Raw genomic sequence first — 26760 nt, forward strand, 5'->3', positions numbered from 1 at the left:
CCTTTAACTGCTGCTTAGTGTCCCTATATGAATATTCTACAATTAGTCTATGCATTTCCCTGCTAATATTTAAATTCTTTTAATTTTTTCATTATTACAAACCATGCCGCAATGAACATCCTTATATGTCTCCTGGTACACATGGGCAAGTGTTTGCTGGATGAAACACCTAGAAATTCCATTTGGCCCAAGATTGGTATTGTCACACCTGCTTTCTTTTGGTTTATTTTGTTACTGATATCTTTTCTATCCCTTTGTTTTTAGTATTAACTGCTCTGGGTTGTTTTGCCTTGGATATCTTTTTAAAGCAACATTTGGCTGCATTTAAAAAATATAATTATCATTTTTAATAACTGAAGTAAATTTATTTAATTTATCATGATTACTGTTGTAATAGCATTGATCTCTCAGCCAATTATTTTGTGCTGTCCATCTACTATGATTTTCTTTGCTACTTAGCTTTTACTTTTTCTGCTTTTTGTTGCATTTTTTCCAAGTTGTTTTTTCCCTGTACTGTTTCATCAGTTAAACAATCTATTTATTTTCTTTGACATTTCTACTTCAGGTCAATCTCTAGTAGTCTTCTGAATAATACAAAAACATATGCTAGGTCTATAGCCAGGTACCTCTTCCTTGAATAGATATCAGGGCCTTGACCCCTTCTTTTTTCTTTTAAGATTTATTTTATTTATCTGAGAGAGAGAGAGATCATGAGAGGGGAGAGGTCAGAAGAAGAAGCAGACTCCTCGCTGAGCAGGGAGCCCGATGTGGGGCTTGATCCCGGGACTCCAGAATCATGATCTGAGCCGAAGACAGTTGCTTGGCCAACTGAGCCACCCAGGTGCCCTAAATAAATAAAACCTTAAAAAAAAAAAAAATGGAGAAGATAAGAATACTGGCAAAGAAAGAAGCCAAGATGCAGAGAAAGCTGGACCATATTACCCATTCATTCAACAAATATATGGAATCCTCTTCTATTCTCTTTATTAACTCTCTCTCCCCTGACCATGTCCTCGAGGAAATCTTTCCTGACCTCATTAAGTCAATCTCCCTATCATTAGATCTCATAGCACTGAGTACTTCTTCACAGTACAATAGTTTTCAGTTTACATTTTTTGTTTGATCACTTAATTAATATTATTCTTCCTCTTAAATGAAGGAGATTACCACTTCTGGTAATAGCAGAGTAACTTATATCAGACCAATTCTCCTACTGGCAGCACTTATAAACTCCAGACAACAACAAAAATCTGAAGGCACATGAAAATGAGCAAAAAGCTGACAAAAACTGTAGGGAGTTGACACTTGGGAGAAGGGAATGGCACTGAGTTTCCTGTGTCATAGCTTTTCATCTGAGAGTATGCTCTAGTAGGCTATGTGCAGCTAAAATTCAGACTGAAAGCTGCAATCTTAGTGGCTAAAAAATCAGAGAACAGAGTTCAGGACTGACTCAGCACCTGGATGGTAAAGAAGGAAAACTTCAGAAAAGTTATGAGCCCCATAATCTGCATATATACTGCCCAATTTTCTAATGAAACCCTGAACCATAGGGGGAGACCAAATAGTCCAAGTATGGCTAAATATACTGAACTAGGATTCCTGTTGCAGCCCACTGCAGGGAAGGTAAAGATGGAAGTTTGAGTTCACTGGAGTTAAATGTCTGCTAATGAACGACATTAATACTCTTCACAGAAACATAAATCCAGGTTCTATTAAAGTAGCAATAACAATGTCTACAATAAAGTAAAAAATTATTAGATATAAAAAGAAATAAGAAAATATGACCCATACTTAAAGAAAAAGCAATCAATGGAAACTGACTTGAGTGGACCAAATATCAGAATTAGTAAACAGGGAATTTAATATAGTATATTAGTATTATAATTAAGGACATAAATGCCATAATGAATGAACTAAGGAAAACTCAGCAGAGAAACAAATTGCTGGAAAAAAAATAAGGGAAATTTTAAGAACTGAAAAATACTATATCTGAAATTAAGAATTCACTGACGTTACTAGCAAACTAGACATTACAGAAGAAAGAGTAAGTGATCTTGAAAATATTTATATAGCAATTACACAATCTTAAGAACAGAGAGAAAAAGTGTGAAATCAATGAACAAAGCTGCAGGTACCCATGCAACAAAGGGTTAACATACACAGAACTTAAATCTCAAGAAGCTCAGATGAGCAAGAATGCTGCAGCAAAAAATATGTTAAAAAATAATGAGAGTGAGAACAACCAGCACCGAGATAATGGTTCCTAAATACCATTTTCCAATGAAAGGAACCAGGCCTCCTTGGAGAAAGGGCTGATTCTAGGAGTGTGGCAGGGAAAATGCAAGATACGCCCAGAGCATCAGATAGGCCCAAAAAAGAAGAAAGTTAAAAACAAACAAACAAACCAAAGAAAAAAAAAAAGGTGAGGTGTGGGAACTGGGCATCTAAAAAAGACACAAGAACTAACTGTAGGAGCTTCTATTGGCCAAAGACGAACAATCTGAGCTAGAAAATAATGATGGCATTGGATTAGAACCTAAAGAATGAAATAAATAACCTATAACTCTATTCTGATTAATAAATGGGGAGGGAGGGTACACCGTCCTTCAAGAATTCCAAATAATAAGTAGATATGACCTCTTCCAAAAGGCGGTAGGGCTTAACTTCCTTCCCTTTGAGTATGAGCTGTACTTAGTACCTTGCTTCCAAAGAACAGAGAATGGGAAAGGAAAAATACTAAGTTTAGAGTAGTGAAATCTGGCAGACATAAACTTAACCACATTATCAAGGTTACTATCACCAGGGATAAACCATGTTGGTATTGTTATCCCCTGATATGATTCCATCAATGAGAAAGGCAGCTTACCTCTGTAGTATTCTTCCCCAAATCCATAACCTCAGTTTAAGGTTTAGAAAACATCTGACAAATCCACATTGAAGGACATTCTAAAAAATATTTGGCCAGTACTCTTCAAAAATGTCAAGTCAACGAAAAGCGAGTAAAATCTGAAGAACTGTTATAGATTGAGGGAGACTTGGGGGTATGATAAAATGTAATGTGGTATCGTAGACTGGATCCTAAAACGGGAAAAAAGGGGGGTGGCACTAGTGGAAAAACTGTTCTTAGCAGCATTTTGCCAATTTACTTCTATAACTTCACAAATATGCCATGATTATGTAAATGCTAATATTGGGGGAGGCTGGGTCATACATATATGGGAACTCCATACTACCTTTGCAAATCCCTTGGTAAATCTGAACATATTGGAAAATAAACTACTTATTTTTAAAATCCCTAAGATTTTTCAAACGTGAGAGATACAAATGTAAAGATTCAAACTCTGAGAACAAACCCAAACAAGATAGGAAACCACACCTAGGTACAACAGTCAAACTGCTAAAAACCAAAAATAAGGATAAAAACCTGAAAATAGCCAGTACAAAATAACATTACATGCAGGAAGAAAAAGATACAAATAACAGCTGGATTCTCATCAGAATAACACTTAATTTCTCATCAGAAATAATGGAGGCCCAGAAAATAATGGAATGGTTATCTTTTAAGTGTTAAGTGAATTTGGGGGAGCACATTGGCCTCAAATATATTAGTCCTAAGATATTACTTATTTCATAATAATTTGCTATAAAGTCTCCTTATTTTTGTACTTAGTAAAACAGCAGCTGCTTAAATTCTCCAAATTTCTGAATGAGCAGGGCCTGAAGTAATTTCCACTTGATTCAAAATTGGTATTTCCTCTTATTTATTTATTTATTTTCCTCTTATTTATTTTTAAATTTTTATTTCTATTTCAAAACAAATACAAACTCTAAAAGATTAACACTCTCCAAAATAACTGGTTCTTTCCCTACTCAGCAGAAATCCTCATGACTCGTGGACCCACTGACATAGCACGGAACAGGTTTTCTACTCAAAGGTTTGAGTGATTCTCAAACTGGCCCCTCAGAACTTTTCTTTCAGCTCATTTTTATATGTCACCAATTTCATAGAAATGGTTCACCAGTGTCTGAAACAGGTAACAGACAAGGTTGAAGTTATTTTTAAACAGCAGAAACAAGCCAATCAGATAATCACCTTTATCTCTGCTACAGTTTTGATCTTTGAGTTTAGGCTATGCCAACATGCCTTCATTTTATTGGTTTCTAGCATTTTAACTTTTGTTCATTTCTTTTTATTTTTGTTCTACTTTGAGTAAAAATGCAGTGTTAAAACAACATTAAGCTATATGTTTTAACTGAACAGGTACCAGAATATTCAGAGTTTAAATTCCCTCTGGAACCCTAATTCTAACAGCCTGCACTGCCCCACCTTAGTACAAATATATGCTACAATAGGGTCTTTCATTGCAAAACTCATACCTGCGAGGCAATGTCATTTATCACTGAGTAAATAATGCAAGATAACATACTGAAAGGGGGATTTTGCTGTAGTCCCTTAAATATAAATAAAAATATGTAGCACTTTGCAGGATTACCACATGTGGTATGATACTAACTTAAATACCAATCTTTAAGCCAAACTGTAAATAACTGTAGCCTCTGATCTTGCTTTAAATAGCCTCTCTTTTCTTTAAAATTTACAGCTTTCATGAAGCATAGACGGGTGACTGCATATAATTTGTGATCACGTAATGAAAGAACTATTGTGATATGTATATGCAGGGGAAAAAAAACACACACACACACACAACAACTGGAGTTAATGTTGTTGTGGGAATTACAGAAAGTGCTTGTGATGAGGATCAGGGCAATGAAGCCAAGTCAGAACCCCAAAGTAAAAGGCCTTTTCCGGATAAAGAAAGCAAATCACTATCAGCTGTGGCTTGATTTATATATTATAACCAGTCAAGGGCGGGAGTGAAGAGGGGGACAGGTCTAAAATGTGAAAACTGCAAACAAAAACTGATTTTACTCACATCAGTATATGACTAGCCTGAATTATGCTTGAACGTGATGTGATATGATGGAATTCAGCCTCCCTGATGGCAGCTTGTGTTTATTCTGGCTCTTCTGATCCCATCTCAGCATCCAGATGCCATTCTTCTTTGGTGCCTAATGTGTTTATGCTCCCATTATCAGCAGGCATTGGGTTGCAAAGATCAGATTGGAAGTGATTTCACTCTATTTTCAAAGAGAAAAGAATTTATCCCTTTGATTGCTACTTGCTTGCAAAGTAGAGCTTGTTTCAGTTTTCTAAAGAGTGCCACTTAAACTAAATTATAGCAGAGTGATCGCAAAAGGATTCCTGGGAGAATGCATTACAGTTATAGAAAACAGGAAATTTCACTTTTCTACCCCTTTCTCAAGAAGTCATTCTTGCCCCCATGGCAGCTGACCAGTGAAGGCACTGGAAAGGTTATTTACTTGGTGAACTACATGTCTGATTCCTCCTTAAATGTGTCTTCATCAACACTGTTTTGCTTCCTGGCACTCTCAACAATTAAAGGTTCATAAACTAGGGGCGCCTGGGTGGCTCAGTCCTTAAGCATATGCCTTCAGCTCAGGTCATCGTGGGATAGAGCCCCGCCTCAGTGTCTGCTCAGCAGGGAGCCTGCTTCTCCCTCTCCCACACGCCCCATGCCCCCTCCCCAAATTGTGTTCCCTCTCTCGTTGTGTCTCTGTCAAATAAATAAATAAAATATTCTTTTAAAAAAAGGTTTCATAAACTAGAAAACAACGTATCTGTATCAAAACCATTTAATATGTCAATAGAGCACAAGAAAGAACGCAACCACTGTAACACAGCCCGCTGTGGGTACACCTCTCCAGAAGATTTGTCCTTATGGATTCCCTTTATTCTCCCCTCTTTGCCATCTTGTTTAAGGCACAAGACCTACTAACTAACAACTCTCCATTATCCAGAGGCAAATAACTTGATTTATCAGTTTTATGAAAAACTAAAAGCTAGTGAAAACACCTGTTAGATACTTTATCTAGAAGAAGAAATAATTGATACTTATTGAGGGCTTAATTATGTATCTGAAACTCTCCTAATTCCTGGCAATGTTTTTTATTCTTACTATCTCCTTTAACAGATAAGAAAATGATATTCAGAGATGCTAAGTATACAAGATTACCAAGATTTTTTTTAAAGATGTTATTTATTTGAGAGAGAGAAAGCATTTGCACAAGCAGGGGAAGAGGCAGAAAGAAAGGAAGAAAGGGAAAGGTAGCTGAGCAGAGAGCCCAATGCAAGGCTTGATCCCGGGACCCCAAGATCATGATCTGAGCCAAAGGCAGATGCTTAACCAACTGAGCCACCCAGGTGCCCTTCAAGGTTACTAAGATTTGAATTCAAGTAGCTCTACTGAAGAGTGTTCTTAACTATTATCTTATGGCCTCTACTGCATGGCAAACCTACAGAGTAACCAAAACATGCTGCCTTGTATCAATAACGAGTGGAAAACCAGAGGCCCATCACAGACAAGAGCAAAGGTGAAGGGGTAACGGGGGCTGGGGTCAGGACTGTGGAGGGAGAATAATCCAGGGAAGGGACAAACGGGCACAAACAAGAGACACTGCCTCTCTACCCAGCTCTTCTCCCATTCTAATACTTAGAAGACCGTACTCAATGAAAATGAGAAATTAGTTAACAGATGATTTTGACAGGACTTTTGAGAGACATTTCAAATTTTACTAAGTTTAGAGTAACTAAAACATCATACTTGTATTCTTTTCATACTTTAAATAACGATTGTTTCTAAATGTAAGATGTTTAATTAAATTTTATCTTAAGTCCATTTATTACCATAGTTTTATTCTTCTTATAACCACGATTGGGGCTGATATGACCTCCCTATTCTCCCCCCATTACTCTGCAGTACTGGTATTTACTGAGTGTTGATTAGAGTAAGAAGCTCAATCTCCCAGGCTGGGCGTCATTTCACCGATGGTCTTACTAGGGCTTCCAAGTCCCTGCCAAATGAACTCGGACCACATCAGTGCTCCACCCCAGTAATACCCCATCATTCATTTTCCTGTTTTGAATCCACTGAGATTTCCAAATTCTCATCCATCTCCCCTACTAATCAGCGTCTGCTACCTCCCAGCAGTTACCAGGGTCACGGCACCATTCCTCTTCAGGCAGTGCCCATTCGCACCCCCCAGGTTCCCTCCATGCGTCTGTTCTCCACTCCTCCTGCCATGGACCACTGCCACCTCCTCCTTCCTTCCCATATCTATGTCCCCACTTCCCAGCTGACAGGAGCCTTTAAAGCTACTCAGGTTCTCCTACAGCAAAAACAAAAAAACCAAAAATCCAATAACAGCAAAATGTGCTTTCCTGTCCTTGGCCCAACAGCTACCATTCCAGCTTTTGCCTTTGTTTTGCTATCAAACTTTTCCAGCCAACAGTTCATACCCTCTTCTATTTTATGATCACACATTTCTTACAACAGTTGAAATCTGGTATGTGACCATACCACTTCACTAGAAGTTTATTTTTAAACATCCACAGTGACTTCCTTCTTGCCAAATCTAGCTTGACCTCAGTTCTTTTCCTTGACTCTCTGTGGCATCTGTCACTACTAATCTCCCATCACCTGTGATGATTCCTGGGAGACTGTACAGTCTATACAACCTCTTAGCTATCTGCCCCCAAACAATGGACGTTCCCCCAAAGCCCAGTCCTGGGCATCTTCTCATTTTGGAGTCTGTCTTGTGCTCACATGTCCCGTACTCAACTAATCTCCTTATGGAAAGGACTTACCTCCTGACCTCCATCAGTCCCTGTTGCTTCCAAAGCAATGTGTCTCAAACTCTCTGTGGTGAAGGGCTGGTTATTTTTGACCCTGTAACAGGTCAACACTTTTGTAAAACATAACCAAAACAAACCACAAAAGAAGAAAAGGAAAATAAATTACAAAATACAAGCTTGATAATTTTATTATCAGATTTAACATAAGCACAAAAAGAATAAACCATCATGAGGGAAAAAAATAATTACTATGGTAGTTTATGAATGATGACTCTCTATTTTTGTCCTTATCTCCTTGTGGACCAACCACAGTGTGTGGTGACACTGGAGGGCCGACTTGTCCTCAGGGAGCACAGCTCTGGTGGCCTGCAGAGCATTCAATTGACCCCCTATCATGCCCTAACACACACTGGCTTCCTGATTTCTGTCATGGCAGCATCACTTTCCACTGGGTCTAAATGTTTTGTCTCATCTTGACTCTTCCCACCTTTATAACTCTACCCAATTGTGAACCTTTAAATTGTATTCCTTCAAATTCTTTCTTTTATCCAGCTCTTCTCCACGTTGCCTGCAACAACCTGGATCCAGACGATACTGCCTTCGAAACAAGTCTCCCTTGTGGTGAGCAGTCATTCATGCTATTTACAGATATTTCCAGTTCTTCCTGGGTCTCTAACCCTCAAACATGGGAGGATGGCAATTTCAGAAGCCTGTGATTGCCTAATATTTAACTGCTAGTACATGTCTTTCCCGAGTGCTCACTCCTCTCTAAAGCAAACAAATATGAAATGGTGGCTAGGTAGCTATTCTATCAGCCTGGGCGCCTCTGAATGATTTTAAGTAGAGCCCCCAGGTGAGCTGCGACAGACATGCATCAATAAGCAGGAAACATGCCTTTACTTTTTTAAAGCCACAAAGGTTTTAGAGTTGTTTGTTACTATGCTAACTTAACCTACCCTGACTGAAACACTCTGTACCAAGCCTCTCCTCTCTCCAAAACCATGCTTACCAAGACTGATTCCTGGAAGCACAAATTTAATGTCCTGTCTCTGTTATTTAAAAAAAAAAAAAAAAAAAGGCATTTCAAATGAATGTCTATTGTTTAAAGGAAAATGTAAACTCCTTAGCATTCAAAACTCTTACCAACTATTTTTTCAGTCTCATCCTACCAGAATAACCTCCCATTTCCTGACTTTTTCAGGCTCACTTCCAGCCACCCACCGGCCCAGGTTCCAGAAAAGGAACATTGCCCCTCTCTCTTCTCTTTAAGTAAAAGTCAATTCTATCCACTGCACCGAACTTTTCTCCACAGTTCTAACAGTGAACACTGAATACTAAGTGCTAGGCTTTGTTCTAAGGACTTCTTGTGTATTAACTCATTTACTCCTCAGCTAACTCTATGAGATGAGGACTATTACTATTAAACTCATTTTACAGATGAGGAAACTAAAACACAGGGATTAAATAACTTGTTCAAAACCACATAGTGAACAAATGATGAAGCCAGATGAGCTCAGCAGTCTGTCCTCTTAACCACTGCCGTCTATGGCTTCTAGGATACTCTGTCTCTCCTTCCACTGAACTTCCACTGCACTCTGTAGATCTTTCTGGCACATAGTCTTGTGCCCTGCGTGAGTAGTCACTATTTTATATGTGCAAGTTTTATCTACTAAGCTAGACTATAAACTCCTAGAGTGCAGGCAGCCAGCTTACTGTTCTTTATATCATTCAATAAGAAAATGCTGCTGAAAGAACCCTTTTGTGATAAATACAGCTCCATTGGATAGAATGTCTGTTCACCATGTTTACTTTCTGTATTTGATAATGCTTTGACAACTTGGGGCCTTGCTGATCCCAGACAAGCCCTACCAGGGCCAGCTAATGTACAAACCAGCCAATCCAGAGCTCACACCCTCAACCACCTCCTCTAATTCTCAAACACCAAACCAATATTCCCCCACCCTAATCCCTCCCAGGGCAAGATACCAAGGACTAGGGACCACTGTTATAGCCCAGAGCCCTCCAAAATCACTCAAACTAGCCAGTCCTAGTCTGCATACTTCGCCCTGCCTTGTCATCCCCCAGAAACCACAATAAAGACTCATGCTCATGCTTTCCCCTTGCTCCTTCTGCCTCCCGACCAACCCTGGTGCTTCCTTGCTGGTGTGCCCCCTTCTCTTGGGAACTATAAATAATAAACCTTTCTTTCTTTTTTTTTTTTTTTCAAAGATTTTATTTATTTATTTGACAGACAGAGATCACAAGCAGGCAGAGAGAGAGGAAGGGAAGCAGGCTCCCTGCTGAGCAGAGAGTCCCATGCGGGGCTTGATCCCAGTACCCTAGGATCATGACCCGAGCTGAAGGCAGAGGCTTAACCCACTGAGCCACCCAGGCGCCCCTAAACTCTTCTTTCAAAGGCAATTTGTCTCTATGTCTGTCACCTGATTAAAGCAAATCCTGGGTACATATTAAAACAGACTATCACCCTTGCAGGAGGTCCTTGGAAATGCAAACTACCTACTTGGTGTTGTGAAGATCATGATGGCTCTTTCTTGATTTCATCATTCTCTACTAGTGTTGGAGAGGACTTTTAGGGGGGATGGGGGGGGAGATAAAAGGTGAATCAGAGACAGAATATGGTGAGCTTCGTGTTCAGCACAAGGAAGACAGAAGCCCCAGTTGTTCATTGTCTTTCCGTTACAATTTTAGCAGTTACTGTCTTAGCACAGAATTGGTAACTGTCATTGTAAAAACTCCAAATCTTTAAATGACCCTGCATTTATTAACCTTTTTCTATTTTTTTCCATAAGGATTCACAGTAAAATCCTGAATCCCAAAAGGGTCTGAAGATAACCACGGGGACAACAAGGAAAGGTAAAAGCTAAAGCAAGTGTAGCCAATTTGCAGCCAGTTTTGGGAAAAATAACATCCCAGGAAAGGACTGGGTGGAGAGGAGAGAAAACCAGGATGAGCCCTGGAAATCTGTCACCAGGAAAAGAGCATGAAGATCCTATCTAGATTTGAGAAGCAGTGTCAGGAACAAAAACCAAGGTGTTTTGTAATACTCTCTCTCCTGGACAAGGAGAGAATAAAGGTAAGCAGTATGAATAAATGTTTAAAAAACACTAGTTGAATGGATGCCTCAATCATAGAAAATTGAATATAGTTTTATGACACTCATGAAGACTTAGATATAATACACTCTGTTATCCTATTAACTTAAACTCTTTTTTCATGTCCTTTACTGTTTCTCCCCTGAGACAAATATACTGTTTTTCTCCTATAGCATAAGGTGGTACAATTTTTCAAAGTGCTCTGACATTCCAGTGCTTCTGTGGAATATCTGCGCATTTAGCCATGAACTTCTGAAAAAATGCCAGAGAAACACCCATTCCACAAACATTCCACGTTTCAGAGGTTCCGGGAACAAAGTGTGGAAGAGATCCAGACTATGGCCAGCCAGAAAAATGCCATTCACCCCAAACCTCCCTAAAATGTGCTGGTCCCAAGCAAGCATCATGAACCTAAAATGCCTTAGAGAGAGCAGGGAGACCAGAGTCTTTCCCCTTTGGAGATTCAGTCAATTCAGAACTCCTCTGGACTACTGAGAAATCTTTGAGAAAGTACTGGACCTTTATACACTAGGAGCAATAATTAGCAACCATGAGCAATAATTAGCAATAGCATCTGACATCTATTGGGTGCTTGTTATGAGACAGGCAAGGCACATTCAGTACATTTCATTTACTCCTCACTACCCAGTGAGGTAGGTCTATCATCTCCATTTTACAGATGAATAAATTAAAGCCTAGAGAGATTAAGATGCTTCTCCAAATTCATAGTTATTAGATGGCAGAATCTGATTATCTGATATTTGATATAATTATTTGATATTATCATTAGATTATATTAGATATATTATTATCTAATAATATATTATATATTATAATATATTATAATAATTACATATTATGATATTTGATATATTGATTATATTTGATATATTCATGGGCTCTGCCTCCAGACCCTAGAGTCAGCACTACAGTCTACTGCTTCAGGTACAGGCCAGGCCTAGATAAAAAATGCTCATTTAAAGCACAGCAAAGTGCATTATATTCAAAATCATAAGTTGAATGAGACCAGCAACACTGAAAAAGCTCAAGAACTACCCCTACATCCCCATACGAACATGGACACCCAACATCACCAGTCTTCCCCACCACTCTTAAACAACACCATATTCTGCTGCTACTATTTTACAGGTCCCTGCATTTTAAGGAGTGGCAAAACCTTCCACATACACCAAATGGAAGGTAAATTTAAATCCTGACCTAGGGGTGCCTGGGTGGCTCAGTGGGTTAAAGCCTCTGCCTTCGGCTCAGGTCATCATCCCAGGGTGCTGGAATCAAGACCTGCATCGGGCTCTCTGCTCAGCGGGGAGCCTGCTTCCCTCTCTCTCTCTGCCTGCCTCTCTGCCTGCTTGTGGTCTCTCTCTGTCAAATAAATAAATAAAATCTTAAGAAAAAAAAAAATCCTGACCTAATAAAACCACATTATACTAAACAACACTACATTTTTTATTCTATGTGTTTAAGATAAGGTCGTATATTCACATAATAATATAACATGCCACATATCCTTGAGTAGGCAAGATACTCTCCAGAAATCATTCTTACCCTCAGACACTGGACAAGACATTCCCAGAACTGTTAGATGGTGGAAAGATGTATGAGGACGGAAAATTAGAACACAAACTCCTGTTTTAGGCCTCCTCAGCTGGCAGGAGTACCAGCCCTGATGACAGATGCTTCTTTCACCCAAACTCTCCAGAACAAGACAAGCTCTGAGTGTCTGGGAGAGCCATAATTACACACTTGCCAGAGTCTTCTCTCCCAACCTCAGTTCTTTCACCTGATTCTCACACAACAAAGTTTCTAGAACCTTCATTATCTCAGTTCACACTCAAATTCACCAACTGTCCTCACTGCAGAATTTGATACAATGTTGAAATCAGGTATGACTTCAGCAGATGCAAAAGGTAGGGTTATTACTCTATGAAGTGCTTTGCACACCACAGGCCCAAGAAAAGTAAGTACTGTACACTTTTGTGGATATAATTCAGTCAATACAACCTTTAAAAATAAAAAGAACTGACTTGATAGTTAATATTTAAAGATGAGGGTTTAATCAGACCACCCAGGAATTTTTATGCTGGGATAAAAGTTAACAAAACTTTTCAAACACCATTTAAGAGAATATAATTTATTATTTTCTATAAATATTCATATACCGGAAACAGGATCTAGATTAATAGAGCTGGGTTACAGAGTTCAGTTGGGTAAAAATAAAGAAATCGGAAAAGAAAATATAGACAAAAACATCAGCTTTTTCAGTAAGATTTCCTCTTCTAAAATTGTTGAAAAACACCATTTTTAAACAGAAGCTATTTTGAAAATTCAGTCCTTAAAGAGGTATTATGAAAATAATTTCTTTATTAATAAATGTTCTACTATGGAAAAATAGTCACTGCTCCAGCTCACAGGAAAACATATTTTACCAGCAAAAAAATAGACTCCTTGAATCCATGATAACAAAGTATTCAAAATCCAGTTCCCACTCACTGCATGAGTCTCCTCTATAACACACCCAGAAAGTCATCCAGTAATGGCTTCAAAGACCCCAGGTATTTTCAAGTATTGTTTAAGAAAAAAACAAAATAAAAAATGAAAGAAAAAGAAAGAAAAAAAAAAAACGCAAAACCACCCAAATGTCCATCAAATGCTGAATGGACAAATAAAATGTGATCTATTCATACAATGGAATATTATAGTCATGAAAAGGAATGAAGCATGCTCTATGCTGTAATGTGGATGAACCTTGCAGACATCATGATAATTGAAAGGAAGATACAAAAGGCCACATAGTATACCATTCCATTTATATAAAATGTCCACAGTAGACAAACCCACAGGGACAAAGGTGGTTGCGAGGGGCTGAGGAAAGGGTAGAATGGGGAGTGACTGCCCATGGCTCGTCTTGGAGTGATCATACCAAAAATTAGACACAGGAGATGGCTGCTCAACTCTGAATATACTAAAAACCACTGAATTATACAGTTTTAAAGAGTGAGTTTTATGGTACATAAATTTTTATCTCAATAAAGCTATTTATTAAGTAGGCTCTGCACCTAACATGGGGCGTGAACTCACAACCCGGAGATTAAAAGTCGCATGCTCTACTGACTGAGCCAGCCCCATGCCCCAAAGCTATTACTTTCAAAAGGGGCAAATAAATAAATAAATAAATAAATAAAAATAAAGAACACCAAACCATTTAAACAAAGCTTTACAGTGGTTTTCTTACCCATGTCCTACAGAGGATAGAAAATCTCACATAATTTACAACAAAAGAATCAGTAAAAACATATTAGCAAGAAAAAAAAACATATTAGCAAGGATTATTTTAACTTAGTTTTTTTGTTTTGTTTTGTTTTGTTTTTGAGAGAGAAAGTGAGAGAGAGCACGAGAGAGGAGAGGGTCAGAAGGAGAAGCAGACTCCCCGGTGAGCAGGGAGCCCAATGTGGGACTCGATACTAGGACTCCGGGATCATGACCTGAGCCAAAGGCAGTCGCAGGTACCCAAGCTTAGTGTTTTAAAAGGGCTATTTAAAAGAGATGCACTCGATATGAATAGGAATTTTTAGTTAAAGAACTATGCTATGCCAAGTACACATCTTCCAATGTGGCAAGGCATTTCAACCTTAGAATTTACTTTGTATATTATTTTTTCTTTTTTAATTTTTATTTAAATTCAATTAGCCCACATACAGTACACCATTAGTTTCAGATATAGTGTTCAATAATTTATCAGTCTCATATAACACCCAATGCTCATCACATCATGTGCCCTCCTTAACCCCCTCACCCAATTACCCCATTCTCCCACCCACCTCTTGTGTATTATTTTATTTATTTACTTACTTATTTGACAGAGAGAGAGAGAGACAATGAAAGCAGGAACACAAGCATGGGGAGTGCAAGAGGGAGAAACAGGCTTCCACCTAGGGGGGAGTCCGATGTGGGACTCGATCCCAGGACCCTGGGATCATGACCTAAGCCGCAGGCAGATGTTTAACAACTAAGCCACCCAGGCACCCTCTTGTATATTATTTTAAAGACTATTTCAAAAAGTGTAAGCCCCGAAAAAAAAAAAAAAAAAGTGTAAGCCCCGAGTTAGCTCGCAAACTTCAGTCATATATGTACCACCGTATTTTTGCCATCCTCATACCATCATCTTACTATTTATTAAATACTTTTTCTTGCATCCACTTGACCATTGCCTCACCTTTTATAAAATCCACGAAAACATGAGTTTGAATGGCTAATTTGCATTTCCCCACATATATTAAAAGAGATACAGAACTATTAAAATTCAAAGATGCTTACCCATGTACCATTTTAAATTATCTTGCATATAAATCCAGAAAACACTGGTTTAAAAAAAACAGCTGAGCCTGTTAACATATCTATAGCTACACTTTAAAAAATGATAAGGAAGGAAATCAGAATGTTCAGAAAGCCACTTTACAGTAAAAATTTAGGACTATCCTACTCTATAAAAGTCCATTAGCAGTGGGAACCACAAGGCTGGCATTCAGCCAAGAAAAGGTATTTGAGAGTAATACTGGAATGGAGGGTAGAGAAAATGACAGGCAATAGGTCTCCATAAGGGAAGCAGCTGAAAGAACAAGGATGCTAGGTCTTCTCTACAAGTTCTTGGGCATGGATTGGTACAGTTCAGGTGCTACTGCCATGCTCTGCTTGTCAAACAGAGCTGAACTTGGCTGACAGCCAACTGCCTAATGGACAGGTGGGGAAGGTTTTTGATTGACCCTGCTTCCTTCCTGCCAACAACAGTACTGAAAGCCAGCAAAAGGGCCCACTTCTAAAGTAGTACTCTGGGGTAGAGAGGTTCTGGGCTCTACCACACCTGTTCCTCCCATCTAAAAAGAAATACGGGTTAGATTTCATTTTAAAATTTTAGTACTATGGATGCTTTGAAACAGCTTCTTAAGAGCAGCTTACCCCCATTCCTGATGTAGAATGTCATGATACAACTCCCCCATACCTCTCCACAAAACCACACTGTAGACACTGAAATATTTAATCACTTTTTTTTAACTTCCTTTTCTCATTGCAAAGGGGACTACCACTTTTTGTAGTTATCCATCCTAAATAGGTGAAACAATTACATGCCACTGCCTTTATTCTTATCCATTCCAAGAAGCCCTAGCTGAATCCTGGATAGTGAGGCATAGAGAAAGACAGTAAGGAGAGGCTCTCTCCAAAGACAACTGGGGGGGAAAGGGAAAGGGAGAGAGAGAGAGAAATGCTTCTTACCCCAATTCCTGGTCTAGAATCATTTTCTTGGATGCCAGATAAAATAATTTTTTATATCATTCTATGCAGGAAAAAAAATCTTAAATCATTTTAGACAAATCTCTGCCATCCTCTCAGAGTGAACTTAGGGTATTAGCCTGTAGGCTCACTGACATAGTATTTTCTTAACACTCTTGATGCCTTGTGGGCTTCTAGCACATGGCTTAGAGAATGAAAAGATATACTTTTCCAATATTTTCTCAAGTTAATTCATTCCTTTTCTGTGTGAAGTTTTAATATGCAGCCCCATAAATGTAAACGTAGGCTTCATTAGGATTATTCAGGAAACATGAATTACAGAACAACAAATTTTTAAATCTGACTGGTTTTGTGTTATAACGTTACACTGTCAAACTGGTCTTTCAGGGGCATTTGTAAATAAACAAATGAATCAACAAAGAAATAAATAGGAGAGACTAGACAAGCTTCTTATGTGGAAGAAGAAGAATACTCATGAGTTCTAGAATTTTACCCCAAGCATCTCTGTACACTTTCCCAGTGGGTATTAAACATGCAGATAGCTTCAGTACTAGCAATTAAAAGATTCATATCTGTGAGTATCTTCAGAAACTTGGGAAAACATCTGTATTTCAGAACTCCCCAAGGATAAAACTGTGTTTTATCCAAAAAGTGTTTCTTAAAATGTGGTCTGAAGATCATGTGCCTGAGAATGAACCGGTGAGGGGCAGGCTAATGAGAGTGGTGCTTGTTAAAAATACAGATTCTTGGGAGCACTTGGGTGGTTCAGTCAGGTAAGCATCAAACTCTTGATTTCAGTTCTGGTCATGACCTCAGGGTCACTGGATCAAGACCTATGTTAGGCTCCTCGCTGGGTATGGAGCCTGCTTAAGATTCTCTCTCTCCCCCTCTCCCTCCACTCCTTCTCCTCTCAAAAAAAAAAAAAAAAAAAAGTCTAATAAAAAAGTACAGATTCTTGGACACTGTGTCAGATGTTTTAAATCAGAGTCTCAAGGGACAGGGGCCAATAATCCACATTTTAAATAAGATGTCTAGGCAATTCTACTTTAATGTTTCTGATCCATTTAGCTACTTGAACTCTTGCTATCAAAAAGCCATGAAAATAGGATTCTCACAGGTCACTGCCTACACAAAGTACAAAAAGGAAATCAAGGGATAAATATTTAAAATGAAAAAGGAAGCAAAATGAAAAGTTGTCTTCTACTGCGGTCTGGAAGAATTTAGATTCCAGCGTGAACTGCATCCATGAACAGGGAATATACTCCACGAACAAGCTTGTTAGATCTTTAGTGTAGATACCCACATCTCTTCTGCCCTTCAACTAGAAAACACAACTTGAAAAGCATACTCTGTAAAAAGAACTTCATCCCTAATAAAGATTAAAGGATGTTCCAGTATGCAATATAGTTTTCACTCATTCTTTCTCAACACTGTGACTTTTACACCACAATTAGGCAAAGTGGTTCTGAACCACTTTGAGTTGCCTGAAACAGTGGTTTTCAAACTTGAAATGAATCATCTGAAGATCCTCTTAAAATACCAACTAGTGGCCTCCAAGAATTTGCATTTCTAACAAGTTCCAGGTGATACTAACACTGCTGGTAGCAACTAGACTTCAAGAAACAGTGGTTTAAGCTAACTCTGGTCTCCTAACAACCAGCATTATTTAGGATTCACTGTGAAGTTCAATGAGGCTGGAAGAAGTTAAAAAAAAAAAAAAAGCCTCCATCTGGCAAACTCTCTAACCATTTTCTACAGGGCTTCTTGTGTAGGGCTCAGCTCAGTTTCTTCAAGAAATTCCCATCATTCAAAACTTGCAGTACGGGTGAAAAACTTGTCCTTTCTTGGCAACTGCAGAGATGAACCTTTCCCATCCCTCTCCTAATTCCTGACCTCTGTGTGAACCTATAGCCCCCAATCCTACCCTGCATGGATAACCTTTCTATCCTCTATAGGAAACCATACTTCCTATAGCAGGAATGCTTTAGGAAGGGCAAGAGGTCCCTCTGTTCCTGTCTTAGGAAACTGCATTTCCTTTAGCCAGAAATCAAGACAGGCTCCCTCCATTTAGTGATTTATTTGGTGACTGTCACAGGGCTATAGCTACCGACAACTCTCATGAAGAGTACTGTGTCTAAAGGTAACATTAGATTCAATAGAAATACTGACAACTTCAGATCTCATAATTTACATTCTGGTCCTCCATGGGAATAAATATATAACAGATTTCTCCATTGAGAGATAGGTCTGGAATTTACACACTACAAATGGGTGCCCCACTCCCTATAAATAGCTTTCAAATCCATCCCATTAGATTTAAAATATACTCTAGCATCAGGTTCTAAGTGGTGAACTGAACATGTGTGCAGTTATTCCTTCCAAGAAAAGAGATTTAAAGTAATTCCCAGAAGTTGAATAGTATTTGGGAGCAAGATAAAAAATGCATTTGATATAGCTTCAGTATCTTTAGAAGATCTTCACAGTCTCCATTACCTTTTCAACTTGAATACACAACTGAACATAGGTAATTGGGACCCATGTTAAAATTAATTAGAAGATTAAAAAGTAAGGTTAAACAGTTTATTTTTCTTTGAGACTTTCCTATATACACTTAAGGAAACAGAATAAACCTGGCAAATGATACAGAACAACACCAACAGGGAAATGTGTTTTTAAAGTGTTAGCCATAAGCTGGTTAAATGTTGCAAATACTGCATAACATTAACGATTTACCAAGAAGTGTGAAAAACATGACTTCCTTAAATTATTGTAAGAACATGACGAAACACAACATAATCATTGTATTTCCAAAACCTAAAACACTCTCTTTATTAAAAAAGTCTTTAGCCATGTTCACAATCAGAATGATTTGTCACGAACAACAGCCAAAGTCCTTGGGCACACCTGTGCTCCAATGTGACCCCTAAAGAATCCTGTATCTGTCCACATACTGAGTGTGGTTGCAGACTGAGCACAAAAATCGTTTAGTGTCATTTGCCACTAGAGAACAATGGATGGGATGGATGCGATTGCTTTTTAAAGCATAGCTTCTGTGACAATATGTTGTCTTTTGGCATGCCTTTGGTAGGATGAAAGTCCGTCTTTGCGGTTTGGTGAGAACAATTCATTTCTCCTTTGAGGTGCTAGATCATATACACCAAGACAGATCAAATCCTTATGAAAAAATGGTCATCACTTTTTACTGAGGTAACCAATTAATCTTTTTCTTGGAAATCCTCATATTTAAGTATAGAAATAAAGTAATAAAATATCATTTGTTAATCACCATTGGAGGATTTAGCCATCACAACATATTCCTTAATAAAGCTACTTATTATTCCTTACCAAATATAGTATAACATATTGATCAAATAGATCAGCATCCACAAAAAATAATTCACATAAGAATCAAGTAAAAATGTCAAGGCTTTTAATGCCACCTACTTACTTCCTATTTTGCAATGACAGCACTTGTGATATAATAAAAAAACCTACATTAGCTTGTATCTGTAGATTAAGATTTTTTTTCAATGCTTTATAAAAGAGGTAGGAGTTAGTGCCCAGTCTTTCTGGGTGAATAACACAAGGTAAGCTCATTAAATAAAGTAAAAAACAAAAACCAAAAAACGTTCCACTGAAGTACGGATTTATTGAACACAGGAGAAATCAGTCAAAGGCGTATTCTACAAGTATTTATGGTCTGGCTTACGGAGTCCACTGTAATTACTTCTCAATCAACACTGTATATACATATAATTACAGTTTAAAAACAAATACGAAACAATAAGGAACAAAAGAGAAGACAATGGGGCTCGGGGAAAGCAAGGGAAAAGAATAGCTCTAAGAGGTTGTAAGACTTAAGGATATGTTGACACTTCTGCCAAAATGCAGACTTCATAATGAGATCCCCAAATACAAAAGAAATACCCTGAAAATAGGTCACACAGCACATAACCAGGGCCTTTTGGAAAGTATTATATTTAGAGGTAAAGGACCACAAAATCAGATCAAGAGAATATAGAAAAAGAAAAAAAGAACTTCTCACCTAAAAAAAAAAAGTACTAGAAAAACTAAACTGGATAAATTCCACACCTTTAAAACATTACAGAAGGGAGGTACAAGATCTGGGAATTGATAACGTTAGAAAAAGAGCTGAGAAACACTGAATGGATAGAGTAAGGAAGCAAGCATTCAGAAAATCTTAGTTCTGTTCTCACTTCAGAAACTCGGGCTGTTGTCAGCTGCTTCCCCAGCTTGCTCCATCACTATCTGCTGGCTATTTTCCCTCTCCCAAAATTACCTACTCAGTGCCAACAACCTTTGCCTTCACTCCACTCAGCAAACTAATGGCCCGTTCTTGACATTTTCATTACTTGGAACAGCTCCATCACTGAAATACTTCATTTCCATAATCTAATATCAGAGTATGCCCTCCTGTTCTTCCTACTCTTTCTCTTGCTTACTCACCAACTCTTACTACATTGGAACTCCAGTCCCTCGACTTTTCCATTATCTTCAATGCATCTGCTTCCTCTGGCCCTAGGGCAGAAGGTCCAGTTGGGGGATGATTTTGCCCCTCAGAGGACATTTCGCAAAGTCTGGAGACATTTTTGATGGTCTCCAAGGGAGGGGTTGCCTACTGGCATCTGGTAGGTCGAGGCCAAGGACGGTAAACATCTACCATGCACAAGGCAGCCCCTATGAGGGAGAATTATAATGTTTCTTAAGTTGAGAATCTCTCTGTGGCCTTCTTTGGATAACGTGATTCATTTCTTCAATCACTCAGAACATTTTAACCTCAATTCTCTTGCTCTTTCATCCTTCTGACACCTGTTCTATAAAACCTAACTTTCAACAAATTGAACCACCCAAGTTTTCTACTTCTAAACTCAGTGTACTGAACTCATTAAAGCTTAAAAAAAAAAAAAAAAAAAAGTTAAATAAATATCACATGACCATGAAAAAGGCAGACACTACATATTCACAGATTCCAACCTCAACAGGACCCCCCGCATTACCAGGCAGGCAACCTTTCGTGTCTCTCTCTAGTTGCCCTCTTAACTCCTGTTCTTTCCCCTCAGTGACTATTCTGAACTTCTACCCCTCCCTTCAATCCTCACCTCACCAAATCAACACTCAATATCAGCAAATTTACCTGCTTAAGAAATCTTGCCACCATCAGACAAGAACTTGCACATATTCCCTCCCCATCCTTAAACTTAACCATATCTCTCCCCATCCTTCCCTGAGCCAGCCCTCCCAGGAAGGTGCAGTGGGTATCCTTCCTGTCCCAGCACTCCCTGATCGTGGCCTGTGCTCTATCATCTTCCACTGACATCTGGGACCCTGCTTCACCCATCCCCTAAATTCCTTCTCTCAACTTCTTCCTCTTTCTCAGCCCTTTTCACCTCAGTAATAAGTGATTATTCCAATTTCTTCTTACAGGGAAAAAACACAACTGAACAAAAACCCTTCCTTACTTCCACATCTTTCTCTAACTCTTCTCTCTCCCCACACAGCCAAATTCCTTGCAAGAATTGTCTTCCTTCCCTATCCCTGTCATTCCATCTCCCTCCCAGGCCACTGCACACCCCTCCCATGCCACGAAAACTCCACAGTGGAAGCAAATGACTCCCTATATATCAACTTCAGCAGATTCTTCCAGTCCTGAATTTCAGAGTATGAACATACATGACCATACCCTCCTTAAAATTCTCTCTGCTTTTGATATTTGTGATACCACTCCATCTCCTCCTACTGATTTGGTGCTTCCTTCTCCTCCTTCCTAGATGCTGATGTGCCCCCCAGCTCTAGCTTCAATTTTTCTAACATGTCAATGAAATCCATCCTCTGGTCACTTTGAACGCATACACCAATCCCAACCTCTTCTAAGTTTTCCTAATGAACAACACCACCATCTTCTCCAGTACCCAGATACCTCAGATTTCTTACTCTCACCCACAAAGGAACAATTGCAAAGTCCTACTGACTTAACCTATGTATCACTTGGATCCATCATATTGGTTCATTCTCTTGGTGACCTAGCCAATTCTGGGCATTTCCTCTCACCTAAAACATATAGAATATTAAGTACCTAAGAGTAAAAAAAAGGAGTCTCCTCTTACAAATAGGATGCTACACAAACACAATGAGGTATGATTCAAAATAACACAGAATGCTGGATTTTTTTAAAAAATGGATTGTTTGAATATAAGCAAATCATTTAATCATCACAGGCTTCAGATTCCCGACTGCTGAGTGAAGGGTATGAGAGAAATACCTAAGGCCCCTTTGTATCCTCAACATTCATTCTATAGTTCGATTTCTGCCAGACATTACTCAGACAGTTCACACCTCCAAATATGCACCATGCTTGCTACACACACAAAATATCATGAGTGCAAAGAAATAGGCTGAAATGTCTCTCCTTTGCTGCCAAAACTATCAAGCATATCCCAATTCCTATCAGTTTCAGAAACTAAACCTTCAATTGCAAGTGTCAAAGAAATAAAATGTAAGCAAAGGAAAAAGCCAAGAAAAAAATGAGAGTGAAATTGATTATGTATCTAAAAATGCTATCTCAAGATAATTTCTTCAGGAATCAAACAATACAGAGTAATGAGTTAGCAACAAAATAAATGTGCCATAAACTATTCTGACAGTCAGAAACAGGATTATAAACAAAAAGCTCTTTTTACCCACAGAAAAAGGATGTGGGAATTGTACGATATCTAAAGTCAAACACCAACACGATATGCAATATGAGATCTTAAAATATTTCAGGCTCTGCTTTTTCAAAGACAGGCTCTCAGAGAAAGAGAAAGAAATATGAACTAAGCTGTGAAAATGCAGTTTGAATGCCATTCAAATGTTATCGCCCCAACCAAATGAGAAGCACCTGTCACCCTTTTGACAATTTGAGTTCAGATGTTCTTCCACTGCCAACTAAGCTCGGAAGCAATGTTTTATTTTTAAAACAGTATAAAAAAGAGAGGGTAGAGGAAGAATGTGGCAGGCAAAACAATTTACATTACAAAATTGATACTGAGCCAAGTGTCAACATCAAACATTGGATAAATCAACTCTGAAGCCACCCAGCCTGGGGTCAGATCCGAATTTCACCACCCACCAGCCTTGTAAATTTAACAATTCAATTAATTTAAGTTCTCTGTGCCTAGTTTTTTCATTTGTAAAAGAGAACGGTGATAGTACCTACTTCACAGGTAAAGTGCTTGGAATAATGTCTGGCACAGTGTAAACACTATTGAAATACCAGGTGATGTTATCATGATTATTATTTTCCTTACTATATTGAGACTAAGTATTAGGTGAGAAGAACAATCACACTGTAATACAGGCTCAAGCTCCAGTTTAACACTGTTACCAGGTATTTTGTTCATTGTTCAATAACATTATTTCAACTGATATTTCCATCCCCATCCTCTAGAAGTTCACAAATCAAATCACCAAGTTTTAAGTTCATACCATATGAAGTGAGTATACAGAAGCATAATTCAATATGCGTTGGAAGTATAGCATATGCTATATATATGCAATGGAATGTTATTCAGCCATAAAGAGGAACAAAGCAAAGCAATCTGGGCAGTCAAATACAATAAAAGCTCTGAGAAAATCACTGTATCACAACACAGGACAGTAAGTAATATTTAGAATGACTGCTTTGAGATATAAGAAAAGGTTAAAATATGTCAGTATACTTAGTATTTAAGAAGGCAAGGAATTGTTTAGGGCATTTAAAATTTTTCCATCCAAAACGATCGGTATGATTTTCATTTCTAAAAGGGTAAAACTTTCAACAATACAGAATTACCCATTCTCTGAGGGGTCTAAAAAGGGTTGTACTGAGCAATCGTGCTTGCCTCTTATCTCAATCTTAAAGATAAGGATAGTGTGTGTGTGGGTGGGAAGGATCATAAATTAAGCTTTCTGGGTGTTCTAATTCCAGGTATGTAAGAACTTTAGTAAACTGAAGATATTACAAATCATTTAGAGTGATCAGTGAATAAACTCATCACTTAGACTGATGAGAGAATAAACTCAGAGAATTATGTGTGACTATTGTGAAAAGCCTAGAATTTGATCATTTATAGTAGAGTTATTTTAAAAAAAAGAAAGAAAAGGTATAGGCACTGAAGTCATATACAGACCTGAACTTAAAGCCTCCACCATTCAGTAACTATGAGTTTTTGGCAAGTTATCTTCACATACCTGAGCCTCAGTTTTCTTCTCTGTAAATTGAGGATAAAGATTCCTAACTCACAAGACGTTGTGTGAGCTAAGAAGAAAACATATGCAAAGTTTCAAACATAATCCCTAAGATACAGAAGATGGTTAACAATGAGTGACTGTTATTCCCTAATCTTACTCTACTTTGTCCCCCTAGTATTAGAAGAATCTAATCTTGCCAATTAGCAAGTCATTAGCAGGCTTCTCAAAATTATATGAAGATAGGCTCTATTCAAAAATGGAACACAAAATACAAAAAAATACAAAACCAAACCTTCAATGGAACAAAGATTTCAGAATCCTCCCTTTCCTCCCATATTGATCCTGGTTGGTTTTGTAATAACCCATACCCCTTTATCAACAAGATGAATTTTTATTATTTTTTTGCTGTCTAAACATTCCTAGTGGGGTTCTGCTACCCTGGTTGGTTTTGTAATACCTACATTCCTTTATCAACAAGATGAATTTTTTTTTTCTTTCTAAACATTCCTAGTGGGGTTCTGTTGCTTATTTATTTTGATGGCTAACTTTTTGCAAAGGCACTTGTTACCACTACTTGAAAGCCAGGAACAAGGAACATTTTAATGAAATGCTGTAGCAGTTCCATCCATCTCAACAGCTGACTGGATCCCATGTGTAACATTTATTATTACAATAGATTTTCACATTACTACGCCACTTCCTTACTCAACAAATACATGCGTTAAGAAGCAAAACTCCGCCAGTACGAATGCTCTTTGGGGACACCAAAACTCAAAGCTTGGTGTACTGAGTAAGGATCCTAGGAGCGGGGAAGTAGACAGCTGCGGGGGCAGGGAAGGCGTTGGGTTTCACTCCAACTGGAATTGAAGAGAATCGTAAACTGTATCTCCTTAAACAAGCCTGGATAGGAGTCTTGTGGGGCAAGAACCGGAGAGGGGTGGGCAAAGTGGGCCTGGAGGCAAGAGAGCAAAAAAGAGGCAAATGCAGGCTGAAGAATGGTCTGTGCTACGGGGAAAGGAAAGTCAGTGTCCATCGGCACCGGGAGTGCTGAGGCGGAAAGAAGTGGCCGCTCAGCCGAAGTCCCCAGGACGGGTTCAGCCTCAGCAGTCCGGGAGGACTGAGAGGGAAAGGGGACCCCACCGAAGGAAGATGAGGACTGAAGAGGGTTCCCGGTCGCCTTCAATGGGAAACTGCTGTGCTGGCCGCCATCAAGACGCCAGAGAAGACGAAGACATGGACCCAACAGGGAGCGTACGGGTTACCTGTCTTAGCCGCCTGCCCACCGGTCTCCACTTCCGCAGACTCCGGGTTACCAAGGGCTACCCGGGCCGCGCCTAGTGACGTCATCCAAGCGCGCCTGGACCGCCGTCGGTCCTGCCCGCCCCCTCCGGAAGAGCTGGGCGGAGTCGCCCGGGAGAAGTCTGCGCAAACGCGGAGCTGCGGCAGGCGAGCGAGGTCTGACGGGCGCGGTTTGGGTTTGCCTTGTAGGATTACCTTTTTACCGGGTTATTTCTAACTGCAAATTCTTATAGGCATTTAAGAAAAAAAAAATTACTGAATTAACAATAGTGCACTTTTTATTCCTTATTTTACCCTGTACGTGGTATATATGACTGTAGTGTGCATATGCATTCCACAATTTATTAAAATCCTATTGTGTGCCCGGCAAGCAGTGTTAACGGAAGGAGGGGGGCGGTGTACAGCAGTGAACAAAACAGTTATCTTCTGGAGATTACTTTCTAGTTAAGAAGTAAACGGTGAATAACTCAACAAATCTACATGCGTTCCCAGAGATCAGAAGTGTGTGGAAGGAGAAAAGTTGCTCAGAAACTAAAGGAAGGAGGCTGCCCCATTAGTTTGAGATGTTAAGGAAGTAATTATGAAGAGGCTTGTTGAACTGAGAAGTCAGCTCTGTCAAGAGCTGAAGGAAGAACAACAAAGAGAAGGATCGACATGTTCGAAAGCTATGGGAAGGGTATAAGAGAAAGTGAGAAAGGAGCCTAGGGAAAGAACAGAAGATGAGATCAACAAGGCAAGTAGAGCCCTGATCTTGTAGAGCTTTTCTGCGTCATCATAAACGGCATGGGTTTCATCTGGACTGTAATGGGTAGCCAGTGAAGAGTTAGACATGCAAGTGACAGGATCTGTTTTTGTAAAACCGCCCTAGATGTCGTGTATACAGTGGACTATTGGGAGACAAAGGATGCAAAGAGAGCAAGTTGCTTTTGCACTGATGCTGTAAGAAATGATGGAGAGAAATGAATTTAAAGAATAATTTGGAGCTAGAGATGACAGACTTGGAGATGGATTATGTAAGGCAATAAAGGAAAGGAAAGATGTCAAAATTACTCCTCAATTTGGGGCCTAGAAAAAAACCAGATAATGCAGCTGAAACAATTT

General features: G+C 38.9%; 1 protein-coding gene across 7 annotated transcripts in view; it reads right to left on the reverse strand.

Annotated features, from left to right (window-relative positions):
- The window catches only part of AOPEP (aminopeptidase O (putative)), a 333646-nt gene extending 307937 nt beyond the window's left edge, over nt 1–25709 (reverse strand). For all 7 annotated transcript variants that reach the window (XM_059411725.1, XM_059411724.1, XM_059411728.1 and 4 more), the window contains exon 1: nt 25623–25709. The gene's annotated coding sequence lies outside the window, so the exon portion shown is untranslated. The remainder of the gene's footprint in view (nt 1–25622) is intronic.
- Nucleotides 25710–26760: the final 1051 nt, after the last annotated feature.

This window comes from Mustela nigripes, chromosome 9 (assembly GCF_022355385.1).
Source record: "Mustela nigripes isolate SB6536 chromosome 9, MUSNIG.SB6536, whole genome shotgun sequence".
NCBI lineage: Eukaryota > Metazoa > Chordata > Mammalia > Carnivora > Mustelidae > Mustela > Mustela nigripes.